Here is a 19,985-nt window from a genome sequence, read left to right on the forward strand (position 1 = left end):
TTGGGAAGAGCCCCTGCAGGAGAAGATGGCAGCCCACTCCAGCATTCTTGCCTGGAGAGCTGTAGTCCAGTGGGTCCCGGAGAGTCGGAAACGACTGAGCACGCGCATCTTAAGAGGCCCCGTCTCCACAGACAGACATATCGGGCGTTGCGGCTCCAACACGTGAGTTTGGGGAGGGGGAAACCCCGCTCAGCCCTGAACAGACGTCCTCTTCCCCGGGCGTCAGTCCGTTTTTGTCCAGTTGAGTCGTGTGTCTCTTATGTATTTCGAGCGCCAGCATCCACAAACCGTTTTGGAGGTTCCTGGCCGACCTTTTTCATCTCCCCACCCACGTTCTGCATTTGCTTTCACCGGCCATCTATTTGTAAGAAGTACTTCTCATTCCCATCGATGGTGGGATTAGTGGTCCTTTTTTCTTTTTTTGGCAGTGGTACGCGAAATCTTACTTAAACCTGTGCCTCCTAAGGGGACGCTCAAGAGTACTAACCGCTGGACCACCCGGGAATTCTCAGCTTTCCTTTTTAATAAATATACTTGAGGCTTTTTAATTTAAGAATTTATTTTTTTGTGGCTGTGCTGGGTCTTCACTGCTGCAGGCAGGCGATCTTTAGTTGCATCGAGCGTGGGCTACGCTTCATTGTGGTGCCTGGGCTCACGTTGCAGCGACTTTTCTTGTGGCGCCCTAGCTGTAGGGCGCGTGGGCTTCAGTAGTTGTGGCTCCTAGACTGGAGCACAGGCTCGGTAGTTGCTCTGTGGCAAGTAGGGTCCTAGTTCCAGGACCAGGGATCAAACCTGTTTCCCCTGCATTGGCAGGTGGATTCTTAACCACTGGACCACCAAGGAAGTTCCCTTTTAAGGCTTTTTAAATGTTGATTTAAAAATACTGCATAAGCAGATGTGCAGGTGGGTCACAGAATTCACAAAGATGAGATGATGACGACTGATGTTTGGGAAATGAAGGTTTCTGACAAATGCTTTGTTAAGGTCGTAGACATGCTCAAATCCCTCCCCCCCCCCCCCCAAACCATCGGCAACCCCCAAGCACTGGGAGTGGCCCTTCCAGCCTTTCTCCTGCAGAGCCTGCAGCCTTCCTTGGTGCCCACACCTCTTTCTCCTGCTTCAGGAAGTTCTTCTAAACTCCCAGAATGCTGCAACCCTGGGTCCTGAAGTTTTTGCCCCCAGATGTTCAACACACAAAAGATGCACTGGCAGCTGGGGAGATAGTGGCAGCTGGGAGGGAGCTGGCGCTCCCCTCTTGCAGAGTCAGTCTGAGACACAGCAAAGCGGGGCAGGAGTGGTGTGAGCAAGCTGAATGCCAGCACGCTGCTTGGGGACCCCAACAGAGGGGGCTCTGTGCAAGGTGACCCAGGGTCAGAGCACTGGCCTGAGGGTCCCTGGCCTGCCTCCCACCCCCTTACCAACTGAGGAAGCTTGGACAAGTTTTTTTTTGTTTTTTTTTTTTTCCAGCTGCATTGTGTGGCATGTAGGATCTTAGTTCCCCAGCCAGGAATCACACCCATGCCTTTGCATTGAAAGGGGGGAGGTTAAACCATTGGCCTGCCAGAGAAGTCACTTCTGCCTGTTTGGGCCTCTGGCTGCTCATTTAGGAAACAGAATTTCTCACAGCGACCTCACCGCAGAGCAGTGATTACAGGGGAGCTGTGGGCTGAAAGGTGCTCTAGTAATGGTGGCCACTGTGCTGGGTGACATGCTTTGAGGCGGCAGCTAGCACGAACCCACGCAGTAGCCCCAGGACATGTCAGAAAGGCAGATTCTTGGGTCCCAACCCAGATCCTGTGAGTCAAACCTGTCCGAATTCACAAGCCCTCAGGATGATTCTGGTGCTGGGTCCGTTGGAGAATCATCACTCTGAAAACATCCAGACATCTCACGTGAGGAGTCAGAAGGGAGATGATCTGGGGGCAGAGACTCAGGGGTGTCAGGACAGCTGGTCAGCATCCATACAGACCTCCCCGCCTCCTCTGTGGGCAGGACGGCCGCCAGTCACAGACTGTCCCCACGCTGAGTCTGAGATGGGAAGAAGGGACGAGGGGGTGTGTCCTCTTTCTCACAGTATTCTTTTTTTTTTTTCCCATTTATTTTTATTAGTTGGAGGCTAATTACTTTACAATATTGTAGTGGCTTTTGTCATACATTGACATGAATCAGCCACGGATTTACATGTATTCCCCATCCCGATCCCCCTTCCCACCTCCCTCTCTACCCGATCCCTCTGGGTCTTCCCAGTGCACCAGGCCCGAGCACTTGTCTCATGCATCCAACCTGGGTTGGTGATCTGTTTCACCCTAGGTAATATACATGTTTCCATGCTGTTCTCTTGAAACATCCCACCCTCGCCTTCTCCCACAGAGTCCAAAAGTCTGTTCTGTACATTTGTGTCTCTTTTTATGTTTTGCATATAGGGTTATCATTACCATCTTTCTAAATTCCATATATATGTGTTCATATACTGTAATGGTCTTTATCTTTCTGGCTTTACTTCACTCTGTATAATGGGCTCCAGTTTCATCCATCTCATTAGAACTGATTCAAATGAATTCTTTTTAATGGCTGAGTAATATTCCATGGTGTATATGTACCACAGCTTCCTTATCCATTCGTCTGCTGAGGGGCATCTAGGTTGCTTCCATGTCCTGGCTATTACAAACAGTGCTGCGATGAACATTGGGGTGCGCGTGTCTCTTTCAGATCTGGTTTCCTCAGTGTGTATGCCCAGAACTGGGATTGCTGGGTCATATGGCAGTTCTATTTCCAGTTTTTTAAGAAATCTCCACACTCACAATATTCTTTTATTGGGGAAGAAAAGCATTCCTCGGATTCCCCAGCGGGCCTGCTTTTGCATTCGTTTCATCACCAGTGGGTCACATGCCCAGTCCGAGGTTTATCGTGAGCAACTGTGACAGAACAGGAGGGTTTAGAGTGAAGAGAGGCAGACCAGGGGCCACGAAGGGGTCACATGGTCTAAGAGTTACGAGCCAGGACACAGACATGCCTGGGTTTGAATCCCACATCAGCTCTTCACCAGCTGTGTGACACTGGGCAAGTTGCTGAACCTCTCTGAGCATCGGTGGCCTCCTCTGTAAAGAGGCAATAATGACAGTGCTCACGGGGTGCTTATGTGGATTAAATGAGGTCGTACTTGAGACGTGTTCAGCCCTTGGTGGATGCCCACGGTGCCACATGTATCATCACTACATTGCTTTGCAGCATGGAACTAATACCAGTGGGTACATGCCACAGGGAGACAGATTTCTACCAAGTACAATGAGGAAGATTCAGACTGGCAGGACTTCCAGAAGTGAATGTGCCTTATCAAGAGGGAGTGACGCCTCTTCCCTGGAAGAATATGAATGGAAGCTGGAAGATCCTTGGATTAGATCGACTTCAGAGTGTCTTCCCTGATTCTGGCTCCCAGCAGAGACTTGCCTTCCCTCTTTCTCCTGCCCTGCCCCGAGGGCCCAGGGAACCCATGGAACGGGTGACAGGAACTGTGAAATCCTGGCTCCTCAAACCATGGCCACTTCATTTTGAAATGGAAAAGTAAAAACCCTGCAGCTTGTTGGGTGGTCCTGAAACTGTTACATGTTTTATGGGGTTGATTTGTTTGTCTTACCCATTTTCCTTCCAATTTTTCACACCAAGACCTGTCCTAGACTACCACTGGGACTTTAAAAATCTTTTAGCCCCTTAAAAAAACAAATTTGGTGCCGAAGGTCCAGGTTTCGAAACCCTCATGGTGTTCCTTTGACTCATCCTGGCCAACTAAACCAGTAGTGGCCTTCATCCAAGGACCAGGAGACAGACCATTAAACCAATTCTTCTGTCAGTGCCTGGCCTGGATCCCACATGGGCAGAAGGCCGCCCTCTGGGCCCTGCTGCCTCCTGAATGGGGATGGGCTGGCCTGTCAGCCAGCAGGCTCCCAGCTTGCGGGCTCTCACCTTCTTATACCAGTCATGGCTGCTGTCCAAGGATACTTCTACTCCATCCCACTGTCACCAGTCCAGACCCACTGTCCCCCCACCCCTGTCTGACCCAGGAAGGCAGCAAAGGAACCCACCTGTGCCAAGTGCCACTACATGCCAGGATTAACTGGGCACCAAGTTTGTGCTGTCTCATCTAATAAGCACACGTCTCCATCAACAATTTGCTAATTCAATGTATGTGTCAAATATAATTCAAATCCTAATTAGATTTTCTTTGTCAAAATGTCAGCTGGGAATGCGTTGAGCTGCATGTAATGGAGACCCAACCACAGTGGCAGGGAGGTCCCAGGGATGCACGCTTGGGAAGTCCTCCAGGTTCCTTCCCACTTCCTGCCCTGCCATCCTCAGAGAGTGGTGTGTGTCCTTGTGGTTAAAAGATGACTCTTCACCTCTATCCCATAGCAGACCTTCGAGGAAGGAAGAGATACCATGAAGGGCAGAAGCCACATGGCAGTTTAATTCTGCCTCTTTTATTCCAGGTAGTGTATTTTTCAATTCTGGAATTCTGAGGGAGAACCTGAGTCTGTGTCTCAACCAGAAAAACAATGGAAGCATAGCTTTCCTAGAGGTCTCGGCTTGTGAATTTCCACTGGTACCTTCTTGGTCAGACTTGGGTCCCACGGCCACTTCTTGCTGCAAGGAAGTTTGGAGAGATGCGTCTTTTTTTTCCTGAGCATGTTGCAGATCCAGCTGTCAAGTGGATCCTGTGAGGACAAATGGGAGAAGGGACCTTGGGTAGGTCAGGTCCGGCTCACCTGTGAACAGGTGAGAAGTGCAGGTGTCACTTCTTAGAACTGCTGTAACACATGACGGTAAATCCAGTAGCTTAAATAGCAGACACTTACTCACAGTTTTGGAGATCAGAAGTCTGAAACTTCTAGAATCTAGAATTCTGCCTCTTCCAGCTTCTGGGGGCCCCAGGCATCTCTCGGCTTCTCACCACGTCACTCTGATGTCTGCCCCAGGTCACGTGGCCATCTCAAGATCCTTAACTATTTACCTTTGCAAAGATCCCAATTCAAAGTAAGGTCACATTCTGAGGTTCCTGGGAGACATGAATTTGGGAGGGATACTATTCAACCCAGTCTAGCAGGTGGACACCTGTCCTGCGGGCTGAGCAATGATAGCTGCTTGTCCACGTGACAGCTCTCTCCCTGGACACTTGGGTTTGCCACCATTCACTCTGGGGTCTTCACCTCAGCCCCTCCGTAGCTGGTAACTATCAGGGCAGCGTTTTGGGAATTGGTGACTGATGTGGTTTCAGGTTCCAGTCTGTGCTCTTGTCTCATTTTCCCTTTTCAATTCCTCATAGTTGGAACCTTTGACATCTTCCCTATCTGATACTTTAGAGGGGACAGAAGAAAAATCTGGAGCTGGTGGGCCTGGGTTCAGATCACAGCTCTGCCACTTAACAATCTGTGAAACCTTGCATGAGGTACTTAGCCTCTCTGCCTCAGTTTCCTCATATATGAAATGGGAACAATAATAGCAGCTACTTTGACTTTTTAAAAGCTTTGTTTTGAAGAAGTGTAGTTGATTTACAGTGTGTTAATTTCTGCTGTATAGCTAAGTGACTCATATATATGTCCGTTTTCATATTCTTTCCTATGATGGTTTATCACAGGATATTGAATATAGTTCCCTATGCTATACAGTAGGATCTTGCTGTTTATCCATTCTGTATATAATAGTTTGCAGAGGCTAATCCCAAACTCCATCCCTCCCTCACCCTCACCACCCTGGCAACCATAAATCTGTGAGTTTGTTTCTGTTTCATAGATAAGTTCATTTGTATTGTAATTTAGATTCTACATGTGATATTTGTCTTTTTCTCTCTGGTTTACTTCACTTAGTATGATAATCTATAGGTCCATCCATGTTGCTGCAAATGACATTATTTTGCTCCTTTTTATGGCTGAGTAATATTCCATTCTGTGTATGTACCACATCTTCTTTATCCATTCATCTGTTTACATTCAGGTTGTTTCCATGTCTTCGCTGTTGTGAATCGAGCTGTAATAGCAGCTGCTTTGTATAGTTGTTAGGAGGTTCAAACAAGTTAATGTTTTTCTTAAAAAAAAAAAAAAAAAAAAAAGGATTTGGAAGCCTGGCACATAATAAGCGCTATATACATGTTAGTTTATATCATCATTTTAACAAATGTGTTTTGCATTCCTCGTTTTTTTTTTTCCCCTCAAAGTTCTGCCCTAAGCCTTCATGCAGCAGCCCCTGTTTTTCTCAGGGAAGGAAGGCCACAGCAGAAGAGCAGGAACAAAGACATGAATTTTATTTAGCTTTTGACTTACTAGACGGATTTTTGTTTCTTCTTTTTCTTTTGACATTATTTCAGACTTGCAGAAAAGCCACAGAAATATTCCAGAGGATTCCCCTCTGCCCTTCATTCAGCTTCCCCAGATAGGAACACTTACTGCCGTTCCTTGATCATCTTCTTTCTCTCTCCTGTAAATTATTTAAGAGGGGGTTGCAGACATGAAATCCCCTTTATCTCTAAATACCTTAGTGTGTATTTCCTAAGAACATGGACGTTCTCTTTGGAGGAAGGAGGCATTTTCTTCTATAACCCTGGTGTAATTATCTGAATCAAGGAAATGAACATGGATGCGTTATGTAATCTAATCTGCAGACCTTATTCAGATTTTGCCTGTTGTCCAGGAATGTCTGTTACAGCAAAAGAAGATCTCAGATCATGAATCACATTCAGTTTTCTCATCTTGTTAGTATCGTTGAATCTGGATAAGCTCTTCACTTTATGCTCTTCTTTTATGAAGCTGACGTTTTTAAAAAGATGACTGACCAAGGGTTTGGGGAGTGTTCCTCACATCAAGTTTGTCTGCGTTTCTTCCTTGTGAGATTCAGATGACATGTTTTTGGAAGGAATCTCACAGAAGGGATATTGTAAGTGTTAGTGCCTCAGACCAGGGGCCACGTGCCTGTTCGCTGTGGGGCTCTCATGTCAATTTTGATATCTTGGTTAAGATGATATCTGCCAGGTTTCTCTACTGAGAAGAGCCTATATTTTTTGGTGACAAATATTTTAATTATCTTGTAGCGAGATGTATTGGAACTGTGTAAATATCCCACCCCCATAAAAGCTTCAGCCACCAGTTTTAACATCTGGTGATGACTCTTCCTTGAAACAAGCATTTTGTGATGGTTATCGAATGTTACCTCTTCTCATTATGTTTTGCCTTCCACATTTGACAGTTGGCACTTTCATCTCAGGAAAATGTTTCCCTTCCCCTCCATTCATTTATTCACACAGTGTATTTTATAAATGTATATTTCATGTGTATTATGTTATATACAAACATAGACACACATTTATTGTTACAGACTCATTCTTATTTCATGCAGTGGATTACATTTTTTTTTTTGTATTTTCATGCTCAAATCATCCCAGATTTGAGCAGCAGGAGCCCCTTCCAGCTGGCCCTGTGTCCTTCTGACACAGCCCCATCAATTTTGGCTCAGCCTTCTGGCACATGGTGTTCCTGGCTTGCCTTGTACTTAATTTGCCCTAATCCTGGAATCAGCTGTTTCTCCAAGGAACCCTACTTCCTTTTAGTGGAGATTGTGTCTAAATAGACATATTTAGTGGAGAAAATGGGTTGAGGAAAAAAAATGTTCAGATCTCAAAAGCTAAATCTCATGGACCACACGACAGATTTGGGCAGAATCTGGTTCTTCATCCTGCCCAGGCTCTCCACATAACAGGAGAGTAGCCCAAACCCAGCTGCTGACCGTGGTCTGAGAAAGTCCCCAACCCCAGGAGGTGGAGCCCCCTCCTGCTGTAGAAGCTTGGAGACAGTGGCTTTCCCAGAATCCCTTGCAGCTAGGTGCACACCCAGGATGTGTTTGTATGACTTCAAATTGGGATCCTCTGATGCAAGGAAGCTGGTGTCTAGAGACTTTTCTCAGGGGAGCTGTAGGGGCTTCAGGGACAGCAGGTAGGGGTGCCAGATTTAGACAAAATAAGAACAGTAAACTATTGTATAAAGCATACCTTTACTAAAATACTATTGTTTATCTGCAGTTCAAAGTGAACTGGGTTGCCTGTGTTTTGGGGCCTAACAGGAGTGTCTGTTCTCTAGTCCCATCGGGCCGCAAGGCAGCCACCCAGCAGGTAGGCCCCACCCCCACCAGGCCTTTCTGTGGGGTGATCTCTGGCTGCAGAATGCTCCCGCCTGTCCCTCCAGCTCTCCTTCAGATTCTGTGGGATCCACAGTGTTCTTGTAATGGTCCCTTTTTTGCTTAAATAAGTTCTAGGTGCTGTGAAGGGCTGTCTGTGCCTGCCTCTCATTGTGCTAGAGTCAGGTGGGGACAAAGAGAGGAAACCCCCAGATCAGTTCTGGGAACTGGAGTGGAGAAGGGCCTTGTTCGCCACTTCCTTCCAGAACTTGAAGAATTCCCCAGCCTGCAGACTGAAGACAGTCACCCATGCATCCATTCATCATCTACCATCTACTCATCTGCCCATCCATTCATCCACCCACCCACCCTTCATCTGTCATCCACCATCTACAATCTGTCCATATGTCATCGACCATCTGGCTGTCCACTGTCCATCCATCCCCTCATCCATGTGACATTCAGAATTGAACACTTGCTCTGTGCTAGGCACTGTCTGGGTCCTGGAGACACCACCAATGAAGAAACAACAGATACAAATGTGTCTATTCCCACATGGAGCTTGCCTTCCTGTAGGGAAGGCAGGCTTTAAGTTACACACCTTGTATGTCAGCTGGTGAGAAGTGCTGTCAAGATGAACTGTGAAGGGGGCGGGGAGCACTGAGACAGGGGCTGTCGGTGTTCTACCCTGAGTGGCCAGGAAGGTGCCATAAAGAGGGGAGGAGCCACACGGGTGATGGGGGGCGGAGCGTCCCAGGCGGAGGCAGCAGCAAGCCCCAGGGTGCTGGGGAGTCAGAGTGCCTGGTCTGAGGGACCCTTCCAAGGCCAGAGGGAGGGAGGGCAGGGGCAGGGGAGGTCAGAGTCCAAGGTGGGTCAGGGCGGCCATGAGGCCATGGGAAGGGCTGGGATTCAACTCCAGAGGAACAGGGACGTGAGTGGGACCTGAGCCAAGGAGGACTGGGCTCTGATTCCGTTTTTAAAGGCCATTAAATGCCACCTCAAGGAGAAGCAGGGCCTTCTGAATGAACCAATTTAAACTTGAAACAATAGCGAAAACCAGGATGCTTTTCCCCGAATGACTGATTTTATTCTACCAAGTTTACTAGACGTGGGGCAGGACTTGAGATCGAAAGGTCAAGTTTCCTTATAGGAGTGGGTGGCTGGAAAACTCCTTACACTTCATGGGCATCCCCTGTTTATTCCTCACCACAACCCCACAATACCCCATTTACCAATGAGGAACCAGGCCCAGTGTGGCCCAGCGCTTTGTCCAGGGATAGTGAGAAGACCCAGAGAGGCCCGAGTGGGGTCGGCAAGGACGGTTTTCCTCCCCCACCAGCCTGGTTGCAGTGCAGTCTGGCTGGGAGTGGGCATGCGGATGGAGAGCCACCGTCCCTGGCTCCCATGGCTGCTGGGATGACCTGCCCACTTCCGGACGAGGCTGGCAGAGCCGCGAGACGTCTGCTCCCAGATGGAAAATTGAAACCATGCTCCTCCGTCACTACAGCCATTTGTCACTGAACTGGGGTGCATATAAACAGCTTAATTCAAACCATACTGCCACCCCCTGCCCTCCCTCCTTTCCCGAGTCTTCCCCCAACTTGCTTCAGGAAGGTAACAGACACGGTGCAGTGTCAAAATGAGGGGCCCCGTTTGCTACTCCTTGTTGAGCTAAGCCTGCTAAGATGCTGTGGGTTGTCTTCACAACAACGCCAACACTTAAGAACTATTATCAGGCCCACTTGTCAGATGAAGAAACTGAGGCCCGACGTAAATCATTTGGCCAGTCATGCTGACAAGAGGCAGAACCAGGTTCTGGCCAGACCTTCCTGTAGAACCAGCTGCCCCTCTGTGACCGTGGCTGCGGCGCTGGGACACACAGCAGCCAGATGGACGCCAGAACCCCAGACCTGGGGGGACCCTGGCTCCACTTCACCTGCTGAGTGTAGCTGGCCTTGCAGAACCCTCTCTGAGCTTCAGTGGGAGACCCACCTCACAGGTGCCTGTGCTTGTCTTTATCCCCCAACCGTGTGACCATCAGGACTTCCCTGGTGGCTCAGACGGTAAGGCGTCTGCCTACAATGTGGGAGACCCAGGTTCGATCCCTGGGTCGGGAAGATCCTCTGGAGAAGGAGGCCTGTCTCACCGCCCCTCACCCCCCATCTGTATCATCAGACAAGGGAGTCTAACTGAAGAATGAGAAGCCCCCAGGTTAGAGTCCTGGTGGGGTCTCTTCCAGCTGTGTGACTTTGGGCAAGTTCCTTAACCTCTCTGTGCTTCCATTTCCTTAACTGTACAAGAGGCACAGTAATAGTTCCTATCTCTCAGAGTGATCACCAGGAGTCAGTGAGATAGTGTGTGTAACATGTTTAGAACAATTTTTAATAAAGGACTGGACTATTTAATAAAGGCTGATGGATAATAGCAAAGAAAGCCCTGTAAATGTGTCTGATAACATCACAATAACAAGTGAATGGTTATAAAAATAACCGAGCAAGAAGTGATCATACCAGGAACAGGTGGATAAACGAATGAGTGAGTGAATGAATGAATGCGAAACTGGCCAGACTAGTTCAGGAGAAGTCCGTGTAAGCCTGGCCCCTTTCTCCAGTTTCAGGAGCCCTGGGCTGCAGGTGAAGCCGTGTGGTTGGAAGATGTTGGAGCCTGCATGGATGGAAAGGGAAGAATTTGAGTTCCCTTTGGGGGAACTCAAGCCAGAGCCAAAGGCTGCTTAGCCCAGAGAAGAGGATTCGTTTCTGCACGGCCTCCTTCCTCATGTTCACCCTGCCTTCCTCCTTCAGTGATTCTGGCTAAAATAGAGGGAAAAGTGAAGGGGACTAGGTCTCTGGAGAGTCCTGGACCCAGGAAATAAAGCCTTCTTCGAGGTGTCGCTGAGATGACCTTGAGAGTGAGCTGTGGGTTAGGTAGGCGTAATGAGGTATATTAGAGTATACAAATGCATTAATACTGTGAGACCGCAGTAGTGCAGGCCAGCCTTGGTCTATTGCTCTTCACTTTATCGCGCCTGGTGCATATTCTGTTTTTTACAAATTGCTGATTTGTGGTGACCCTGCGTCTGTGTGCTGTCCTTAGTCGCTCAGTCATGTCTGACTCTTTGCGACCCCATGGATTGTAGCCCGCCAGGCTCCTCTGTCCATGGGATTCTCCAGGCCAGAATACTCGGGTGGGTTGCCATGCCCTCCTCCAGGGGATCTTCCCAACTCAGCGATTGAACCCAGGTCTCCCACATTGCAGGCGGATTCTTTACCGACTGAGCTACCAGGAAAGCCCAAGAATACTGGCGTGTGTAGCCTGCCCTTCTCCAGGGGATCTTCTCAACTTAGGAATCAAACCAGGGTCTCCTGCATTGCAGGCAGATGCTCTACCAGCTGAGCTACCAGGGAAGCCCACCCTGCGTCTATCACGTGCCATTTTTCCAACAGCATTTGCTCGCTTCCTGTTTCTGTGTCATATTTTGTAATTCTCTCAGTATTTCTGGCATTTTCATTATTGTTATATTTGTTATGGTGATCAGTGGTCTTAGATATGACTGTTGTAATTGTTTTGGGCACCACAAACTACACCCATACTAGAAGGCAGATTTAATTCATAAACATTGTGTGTATTCTGACTGCTCCATGACCAGGTGTTCTCCTGTCTCTCCCTCTCCTCAGGCCTCCTGTTCCTGAGACACAATATTGAAATTAGGCCAGTTAATAACCCCGAAGTGATCTCTCAGTGTTCAAGTGGAAGGAAGAGTCAAACGTCTCTCCCTTTAAATCAAAAGCTGGAAACAAGCTTAGTGAGAAAGTCACGTGGAAAGCCAAGGCAGGCCAAAAGCTAGTCTTCTCACACCAGACCGTTAGCCAAGTTGTGAATGCAAAGGGAATGTTACTAAAGGAAATTAAATGGCTGCTCTAGCGAACACATGGATGATAAGAAAGTGAAACAGCCTCACTGCTGATACGGAGAAAGTTTGAGCAGTCTGGATGGAAGATCAGACCAACCACATTCCCTGAAGCCAAAGCCTAATGCAGAGCAAGACCCCTACTCTCTCCAATTCTGCGAAGGCTGAGAGGTGAGGAAGCTGCAGAAGTGGTTCATGAAGTTGAAGGAAGGAAGCCGTCTCTGTAACTTAAACGTGCCCTGTGAAGCAGTGCACCAGGCAAAAGCTCTAGCTCAGTTGGTGCTTGACGGTCCTGCAGTGAATAGCAGATGTTCAGTGCAGACAATGAAACAGCCGTTAAGGACATTCATGATTCTTGGGAAGAGGTGCAAGTATCAAAATACACAGCCCTCATGGACAACTCTGAGGGGTTCAAAATACAGTGAAGGAATTAGCTGCAGATGTGGTGGGAACAGCAAGAGAACGAACAGTGGGGCCTGAAGACGTGGCTGAATTGCTGCAACTTCATGATCAAACCTGAGTGGAAGAGGAGCTGCTCCTTATGGACGGACATGGAAGTGGTCTCGTGAGACGGAATCCACTCCTGTGAAGATGTTAAGACTGCTCAAATGACAACAGAGGGTTTAGACTACAACCTCAACTTAGTTGATAAAACAGGTTTGAGAGGACTGACTCCAATTTTGAAAGAAGTTCTGTTGTGGGCTAGATGCTATCGGGCAGCACTGCATGCTCCAGAGAAACTGTTAACCAAAGTCAATCATTACAGCCAACCTCACTGGTGTCTCATATTAAGAAGCTGCCCCCGCCACCACCCTGATCAGTCAGCAGATCAATTCTGAGGCAAGGTCATCCACCAGCAAAAAGAGGATGATGCTCTGAAAGCCCAGGTGGTGATTAGAATGTTAAAACAATGAAATATGTTTACATTGAGGCATGTACATTGTGTTTTCAGACATAATGTTATTGCGTGCTTAACAGACTACAGCATAGTGGAAACATAACTTTCATAGGCAGCAGGAAACCAAAACATTTGTATGATTTGTTGCAATATTTGCTTTATTGCAGTGGTCTGGAGTTGAGCCAGCAACATCTTGGAGGTTCGCCTGTATTATATTCTGGTAACATGTTAAATTTCCTGATTTGGATCATTTTATTGTATTTAAGTGATAGAAAGTCATGTTCTTGGGAAATACACGCCAGAGTGTTTAGGGAGAAAGGGGGCTCATGTCTGCAACTTACATATATATGATATTTACATGAAAACATAGAGAAAGAACAGGGCAAAGTGTCAGTGATGGTGAATTTGGGTGAAGGGTACACAGGAATCCCTTATATTCTTGCAACCTGTCTGTTGAATTTATACCAAAATAAAAAATTATAGAAAATAATAACTAAAAAATGAGTAAGTAGCCCCAAACCTGTGATGTCATGCTGTAACCCTGCAGCGCTCTTTCAGGTTATCGACTTCCTCCAGCCCTGAAACACACCCATGCCGGCTTGGTGCCCACCCAGGGCGCTGGAGACTGTTGTGCTCAGGTGGGTGGCCCGTTGCTCGGACGGTTTGGATGTCCTTATCTCCTCCTCCTCCTAGCTCGAGAGATGCCAGAAGCATCCACTACATGCTGGGCACTGGCTCTGACCCTGGTGGTCCCAGGATCAATGAGACAGACCCTGTCCCCACCCTCAGGGAAGCAACAGACATAGGACAGGAATTACAAGGGGAGAAGGGGCTCAAGGACCCAGTAGTCTGGAGCAGAGTGGGAGCAGGAAGGCTTCCAGGTGGAGTTAGTTTATGCCAAGAACCGAAAGAAGAGGAAAAAAGCTAGGAGAGGAGAAGGCGCAAAAATGCTTCCCAGCAAGTCTGTGAGTTAGGTGCCCTGAGCCCATTTTACAGGTGGGAAAACTGAGGCTCCAGGTGTGTAATTAACTTCCCCAAAAAGGTGCCATGGCTAGGACATGATGGCCCTGGGATCCTCACTGCCCCACCTTCCTGTAAGTGAGAAGGGTGACATCTATGGGAATTGGAGAGACAGCTCTAGGAGGGGGGATGTCTGGGGTGGGGGCTGCCTCTTCCATCCCCAGGAGGCCAGGATGCAGATAACCAGCAGGATTTTCAGGCACTGCTGTCTCCAGTCTCCACTTTTTGCTGAGCTATTTCCCCAGAATTCCATAGTCTTAAGAGCCAGGTTTCTCCCCTGATAATGAAATTGGAGCGATCACTCCAAGGGGAAAATGGGGCCACTCAACCTTCCCTCTCAACTTCTCAGCCTTCTACCTGCCAGAGCTGCCAGGATGTCCAGGGAGTGGGGGAGCACTGCAAACCAGATGCCCAAGTAAGGAACTTGTGTGCCCAGCCCTGCCGCTTAGAAGCCTGACGTCTCGAGTCTGGGCCTCCTTCCGTCTTCTTGTCCCTAAAACACAGACACTAGTGGTTCTGCAGCCTTGGCTCAGGGCTGGACAGCTTTATAAGGACGGCGGTGGTGTTGATCAGAATGACGGCCGTTTTGAGACTGAAACACCTCATTTTCTCCCTCTGTGGCCCAGATGCCGAGGAATGAGGTCCAGTCTCACTCTCTGGCCGACTCCTCTCCTTCCAGACTGTGTGGTTGTTTTTCCCCTCGTTGCTTTGCCAAAAGTGAGAGTCACAAACCTCACCACCTGCCCTTCGGAAGAAAATCATTATTTTAACCAATAAGATAAGAATGGCAAACCTTAGGAAATGGTAGGAAACTCCTAAGGTGTCAGCAGGGATGGGTCTCAGACTCCACATTCACCCCACAGTGGCCTCTGTGTGTGTCTCTGCTGCAGGGGCTTCAGGGACCTAACCCCAGAGTACAGTTGGGGAGAGGGATTTAAGAGGCTGGCACCTGGAAAGATTCTAGCAGCTTCTGTGTTTAGGCTGGACCTGTGGCCTCAGCTCACCTGGGCAGCTGCCTTTCAAAATGGCCCCAGGCGGCTCCGTCACTGATAATGGTCCTCAGTGATTAGCATGGTCACGGCACCACTGCATCTCCTGACTCCAGGAGAGGGGACATCCCTCCTTCCATGCCCAGGAGGCAAGGATGCAGATAACTAACAGGATTTTCAGGGACTGGTCCCCAGTCCCTGAGACAGACTGAGTTATTTTTGCTGGGCTATTTCCCTAGAAATTCTGTAGACTGAGAACCAGATCTCTCCCCTGAATAATGACATTGGAGTGGTCATGCCATCCTCAGCATTTAAGATGGCCATGCCAAAATTTTGTGGCCGTATAGAGATATGCTGCACTGGGTGATCACATACCCTAAAACAAGATGTGAATGATAAGGCTGCTCCAGTACTTTGTTTATGGATTGCTTTCATTCATCTAACGCAAATGTGTTCTCAGAGTGCTTGCTCTTGGCTGAGCACTGGTGATGGAGAGCTTCCCAGGGCGTGGTGATTCAGGGAGGCCGGATGGTGGGCCCGCTGACACCCGTGAGAATGGCAGTCAGTGGGGGAGGTATGTGGTGCTATGAAGCAGGAGTGTGCTCATGTGTGCCGTCAGGGAGGCTTCCTGGAGAAGGAGTCAGGTGTTGATGCTAAGAGCAATTGGCTACAACAGTTGAGGTTTTAATCAGGAGGTGATGGTGATCAGATTTGCATTTTGAAAATTTATTCTGCCAACAGTGGAGAATGGCTTGTTGGAGTTCAGGGTGGTAGCCAGGGAGGAGGCTGTCACCCACCTCTGTTGAGAGGCCTCAGCCAAATATTTCTAAAGTGCTTGCCGCTCTCTGGGCTGAGGGGATGGGGAGAGGTGGATGGGTTGAGACATACTGAACGGACTATGCTGACAGGACTCAGGGGTTTACAGGTTTTGGGCAGAGGGAGAAGTCAGAGTCACAGTTGCCTCCAGGTGTCTGGTTCAGAGAAGTTGGGCCAGGTGGTGGCTGCTCATCCAGGTAACTCATGTGAGAGGGGGAAATAAAAATCTTTGTCATCATAAACTTAAAAAGTACAAAACATAGCTTACAGTACAATATTGTCCTTGTTTTAAAATGTACGGAAAAAAAGACCGAAAGGAAATTCACCAGAGATTTAACAGAGGTTCTCTCTGCACACAGGATTCTCGTCTTTCTGCTTTTCTCTATTTCCCAAATAATTGTTAATGACCATGTACTAATACAATAAATAGGGAAAACCACACATGAAAAGTGATGTGTATTTCATCAGTTCTAGGACAGTCCAGCCTCTGATGGAGGTAGTGTTTCATTTTTTCCCAGAGAATAAGTCTGGCTGGTCAGAGCAGGAAAGTTCCCATAGCTGGCACTCCATAGCTTAACCTCTCCCGTTTCCATCAGAATCTGCCAGCCAGGCTCAGCCCTCATCACCTCTGAAAGAAGTTTTTGCTCCATTTGTTAAATCCAGGTGTGTGATATTACGAATTTTAGAAGTTCACTGTCATTTTCTTTCGTAAGTTCAATGTCATGTTTTCTCCTTTTCTCCTAAAGAAAACTTGCAAAGCAAATCACGGCTGCATGTGCTCGACATCTTCCCGCAGTACTTGGGCCTTTCAGAAAAAATGAGGCGTTCCCTTCCCTGGCTTCAGAGGGCCGGAGAGGTGCTCTGTTTTGTTTCACGTCTGGCCCCAGGAAGATAGGATTTGGGTCGGGAAGAGCCCCTGGGAAGCAGCCTTCCCTGTAAATCCAGTCTGTTTGCTCGGGCAGGACAAAAGGTTGAAACGTTTTATTTATTTATTTTTTTTGGTCAGGTCATCTCATTTTTATTTATTTTTTAATTTATTTATTTTACTTTACAACATTGTATTGGTTTTGCCATACATTGACTTGAATCTGCCATGGGTGTACATAAGAAACGTTTTAAAATGTGAGCCTGAAGGATTGAGTCTGGCGCAGGGGGACCCCTCACTATCTGGGGAAGATTGTGGCCCCATTCCAGGGAGATTAACCCCCGAATGCAGATGTGGAGGGAGGAGGCTGCGCCCCAGGCCTCTGCAGCCTCCAGCCATTGATTTCCAAAGGGCTTCCCTCCCTGCCGGGCGCAGCCACACACTGTAGCACTGGAGACCCGGGAGGACCCTGATCCCTTTGGTTCTGCAAAGTGTCGGGTTTTTAGTCAGGTTCCTGTTCCAAAAGTCCAAATCTCAGCCTGCGCAAGAGGTGATTGTCTCTCCTTGAAGAAGTTTGGAAGACAGAGTGCTACTGCCTTGACAAAATGGTAGCAGAGCAATAATAGTCACAGTAGCAGAAATACTAATAGTAATAATACTAACCGTAGCCAGAATAGAAATTATAATGGCAATGTAGTAATAATAGTTATGGTACTGTTATAACAACAGTTACGGTACTATGGTACATTAATACTGGCAATGATAAAAATATTAGCAGTGATAGTAGCACAGTGGTTATCACAACAGTGACGGTTGTAATAGTAACAGTAACAACGCAGGCTGAGTCGCTTCAGTGTCTCTGACTCTTTGCGACCCCGTGGACTGTAGCCCACCAGGCTCCTCTGTCCAAGGGATTCTCCAGGCAAGAATACTGGCGTGGGTTGCCATCTAGTCCTCCAGGTGATGTTGCTGGCCCAGGGATCAATAGCAGTGATAATGGTAGTTATGATGATAATAGTGACGGTAGGCAGCAATAGTGGCAGGAGAAACAGTAGTGATCATACTCATGGTAGTGATAAGAGCAGCAATAACAACAGCAGGAATACTGGTGCTGTCCTACCACTTACTGTGTACCAAATGCTGTTGGAAACACAAGACAGAGACAGACACATTCACCTCCGTGACACCTATCAGAAAGGTCCTGTTACTTACTGTCCCCTGTTTTCTCATGAAGAAATAGAGGCAGGGGCCTTTTACTTGGTTGCCCAAAGTCTCTCAGCTGTCAAGAGGCAGGGCCAGGATTTGAATCCAAATTTGAATCCGTGTCACTTCGCAGGCTCCGTGTGGGTCACAGCCTGGCTGCCTCAGAGGATCACTGGACACAGCTCATGCCTGGCCCCTCCAGGGACTCTGCTCGGCCAGTCTGCAGAGAACTTAGGCTTGGTTTTGTGTTGTGAACTCTGAGGGTGATCTAGCACTCAGCCAGGATGACCATCACCACACTGCACGGTGGTTCTCACACCTGGGAGCAGCAGGACCCCTGAAGATTCCACAGCTTGTCACCCACCCGCCGAGTTTCTGATTTAAGAGATCCGGGTGGCGCCCAGGAACCTACATCTCTACTAATATCTCGGGATGCTGAGCTGTTGGTCAGAGACACCCCTGCCGAGAAACCCCGAGCGGCTCCCCCCCAGCAGAAACTGTCCATGTGTGCATGCGTTCACTCAGCAAACTCTTGTGAGCGCCTACTCTGTGCAGCCCTCTGCCAAGCTGTGAGTGACAGGGCAAAAGGGGAGGTCACACACGCCCCTCTGTCCTTCCTTCCCTGACAGCATGGAGCCTGTGGGGGCTGTGGGGGGCCTGAGGGATAAGAGAGGGTCCTTGTGGCAGGGACTGGACTGAAGGGGCTGCCCAGACCCTCAGCCCACTCTGTGGGCTGTCCTCAGCCCCTGAGCTAACTTACATCCAACTTCCTCTCTAGGCCGGTTACATAAGTGTTCCCTGAGCCCTCGAACCTTCCAGATGGGCGTGTGGCCATCCCACCAGCTGCTCCTGGGATGTCAGCCCCGACCTCTTTCCTGGGCCCTGGAATTCCTGGAGCAGCCTGACACGGAGCAGCTGCCGAAACGTTAAGAGGGCCCGCGTCAAACAGCCTTTGTGCTCCTGGCTCCTCCCGCAGGCAGCTGCAGCGGGGGCAGGGCTGGGTCCTCGTGACCCCAAACCTCTGGGCCCACAACACACACCAGCCTCGAGGAAGGGACGCTGGCCACCTCCCGTCCACAGAACAGCCCGTCCTTGTTCCTCCTGCTCTCCTTGGATGCGTTCCTGGGCCCTCGGTGAGGAATCTCTTCCCACCTGCCCTCAGGTCACCCTCGTGACCACATCCAGGGGCCACTGGGGTCCCATGCCTCCAGGTCCTTCAGAATTACCTGGAAAGCTGACATAAAATAGCCAGCTGGGGGACACACCCAGAGAGCCTAATCCTGGAGGTCTGGGAGGGATTTTCATGTTTGATGAGGTATCCAGACAATACAGGGGATCCTTGGACCACACTTTGAAAAACACTGGTGGAGATAGTAAACACTCATTTTATATGGTACGTGATATATATATATACATGAGAGGCTATTTTGTATCTATGTATATATAGAGATAAAAGGGCTTCCCAGGTGGCTCTGTTGGTAAAGAATGCAGGAGACAGAAGAGTTGTGGGTTAGATCCCTGGGTCGAGAGGATCCCCTGGAGGAGGGCATGGCAACCCACTCCAGTATTCTTACCTGGAGACTCCTGTGGACAGAGGAGCCTGGCAGGCTACAATCCACAGGGTCACAACGAGTCGGACAAGCCTGGAGCAATTTAGCACCCACGCACGTGTATAGATACATAGATACCATGTCATATTAGTTTCCTAGTGCTGCCATAGCAAATTACCCAAACTGGGTGACTTAAGTCAGCAGACATATATTCTCCCGCAGTCTGGAGGCCAAAAGTCCAAAATCAAGGTGTGGGCAGGGTCAGCTTGCTTGGGAGGATCCAGGGGAGGGACCTTCCCGCTCCTGGTTGCCCCAGACATTCTTTGACTTGTGGCCACATCCTTCCAAATTGGCCTTCAAGCAGAAGGACAGGGAAGATGCCCGAGTTCAAGTCTACCCCCAGGACGGAGCCACAGACTGGGTCCCTGGCCCTGCCTCCAAGCAGTCAGGCTTTGGCCCACAGCCAGTGAAGTGGCTGATCAAACGGTGCGTTTTTCTGAGACCACACACTTCCATCTGGCATCTGCCTGTCAACACCTACAAGTCCTCACCCCTCATGATTCCCCACCCTCCCTGGCCTCTC

This window comes from Dama dama, chromosome 4, assembly GCF_033118175.1.
Source record: "Dama dama isolate Ldn47 chromosome 4, ASM3311817v1, whole genome shotgun sequence".
Lineage (NCBI taxonomy): Eukaryota > Metazoa > Chordata > Mammalia > Artiodactyla > Cervidae > Dama > Dama dama.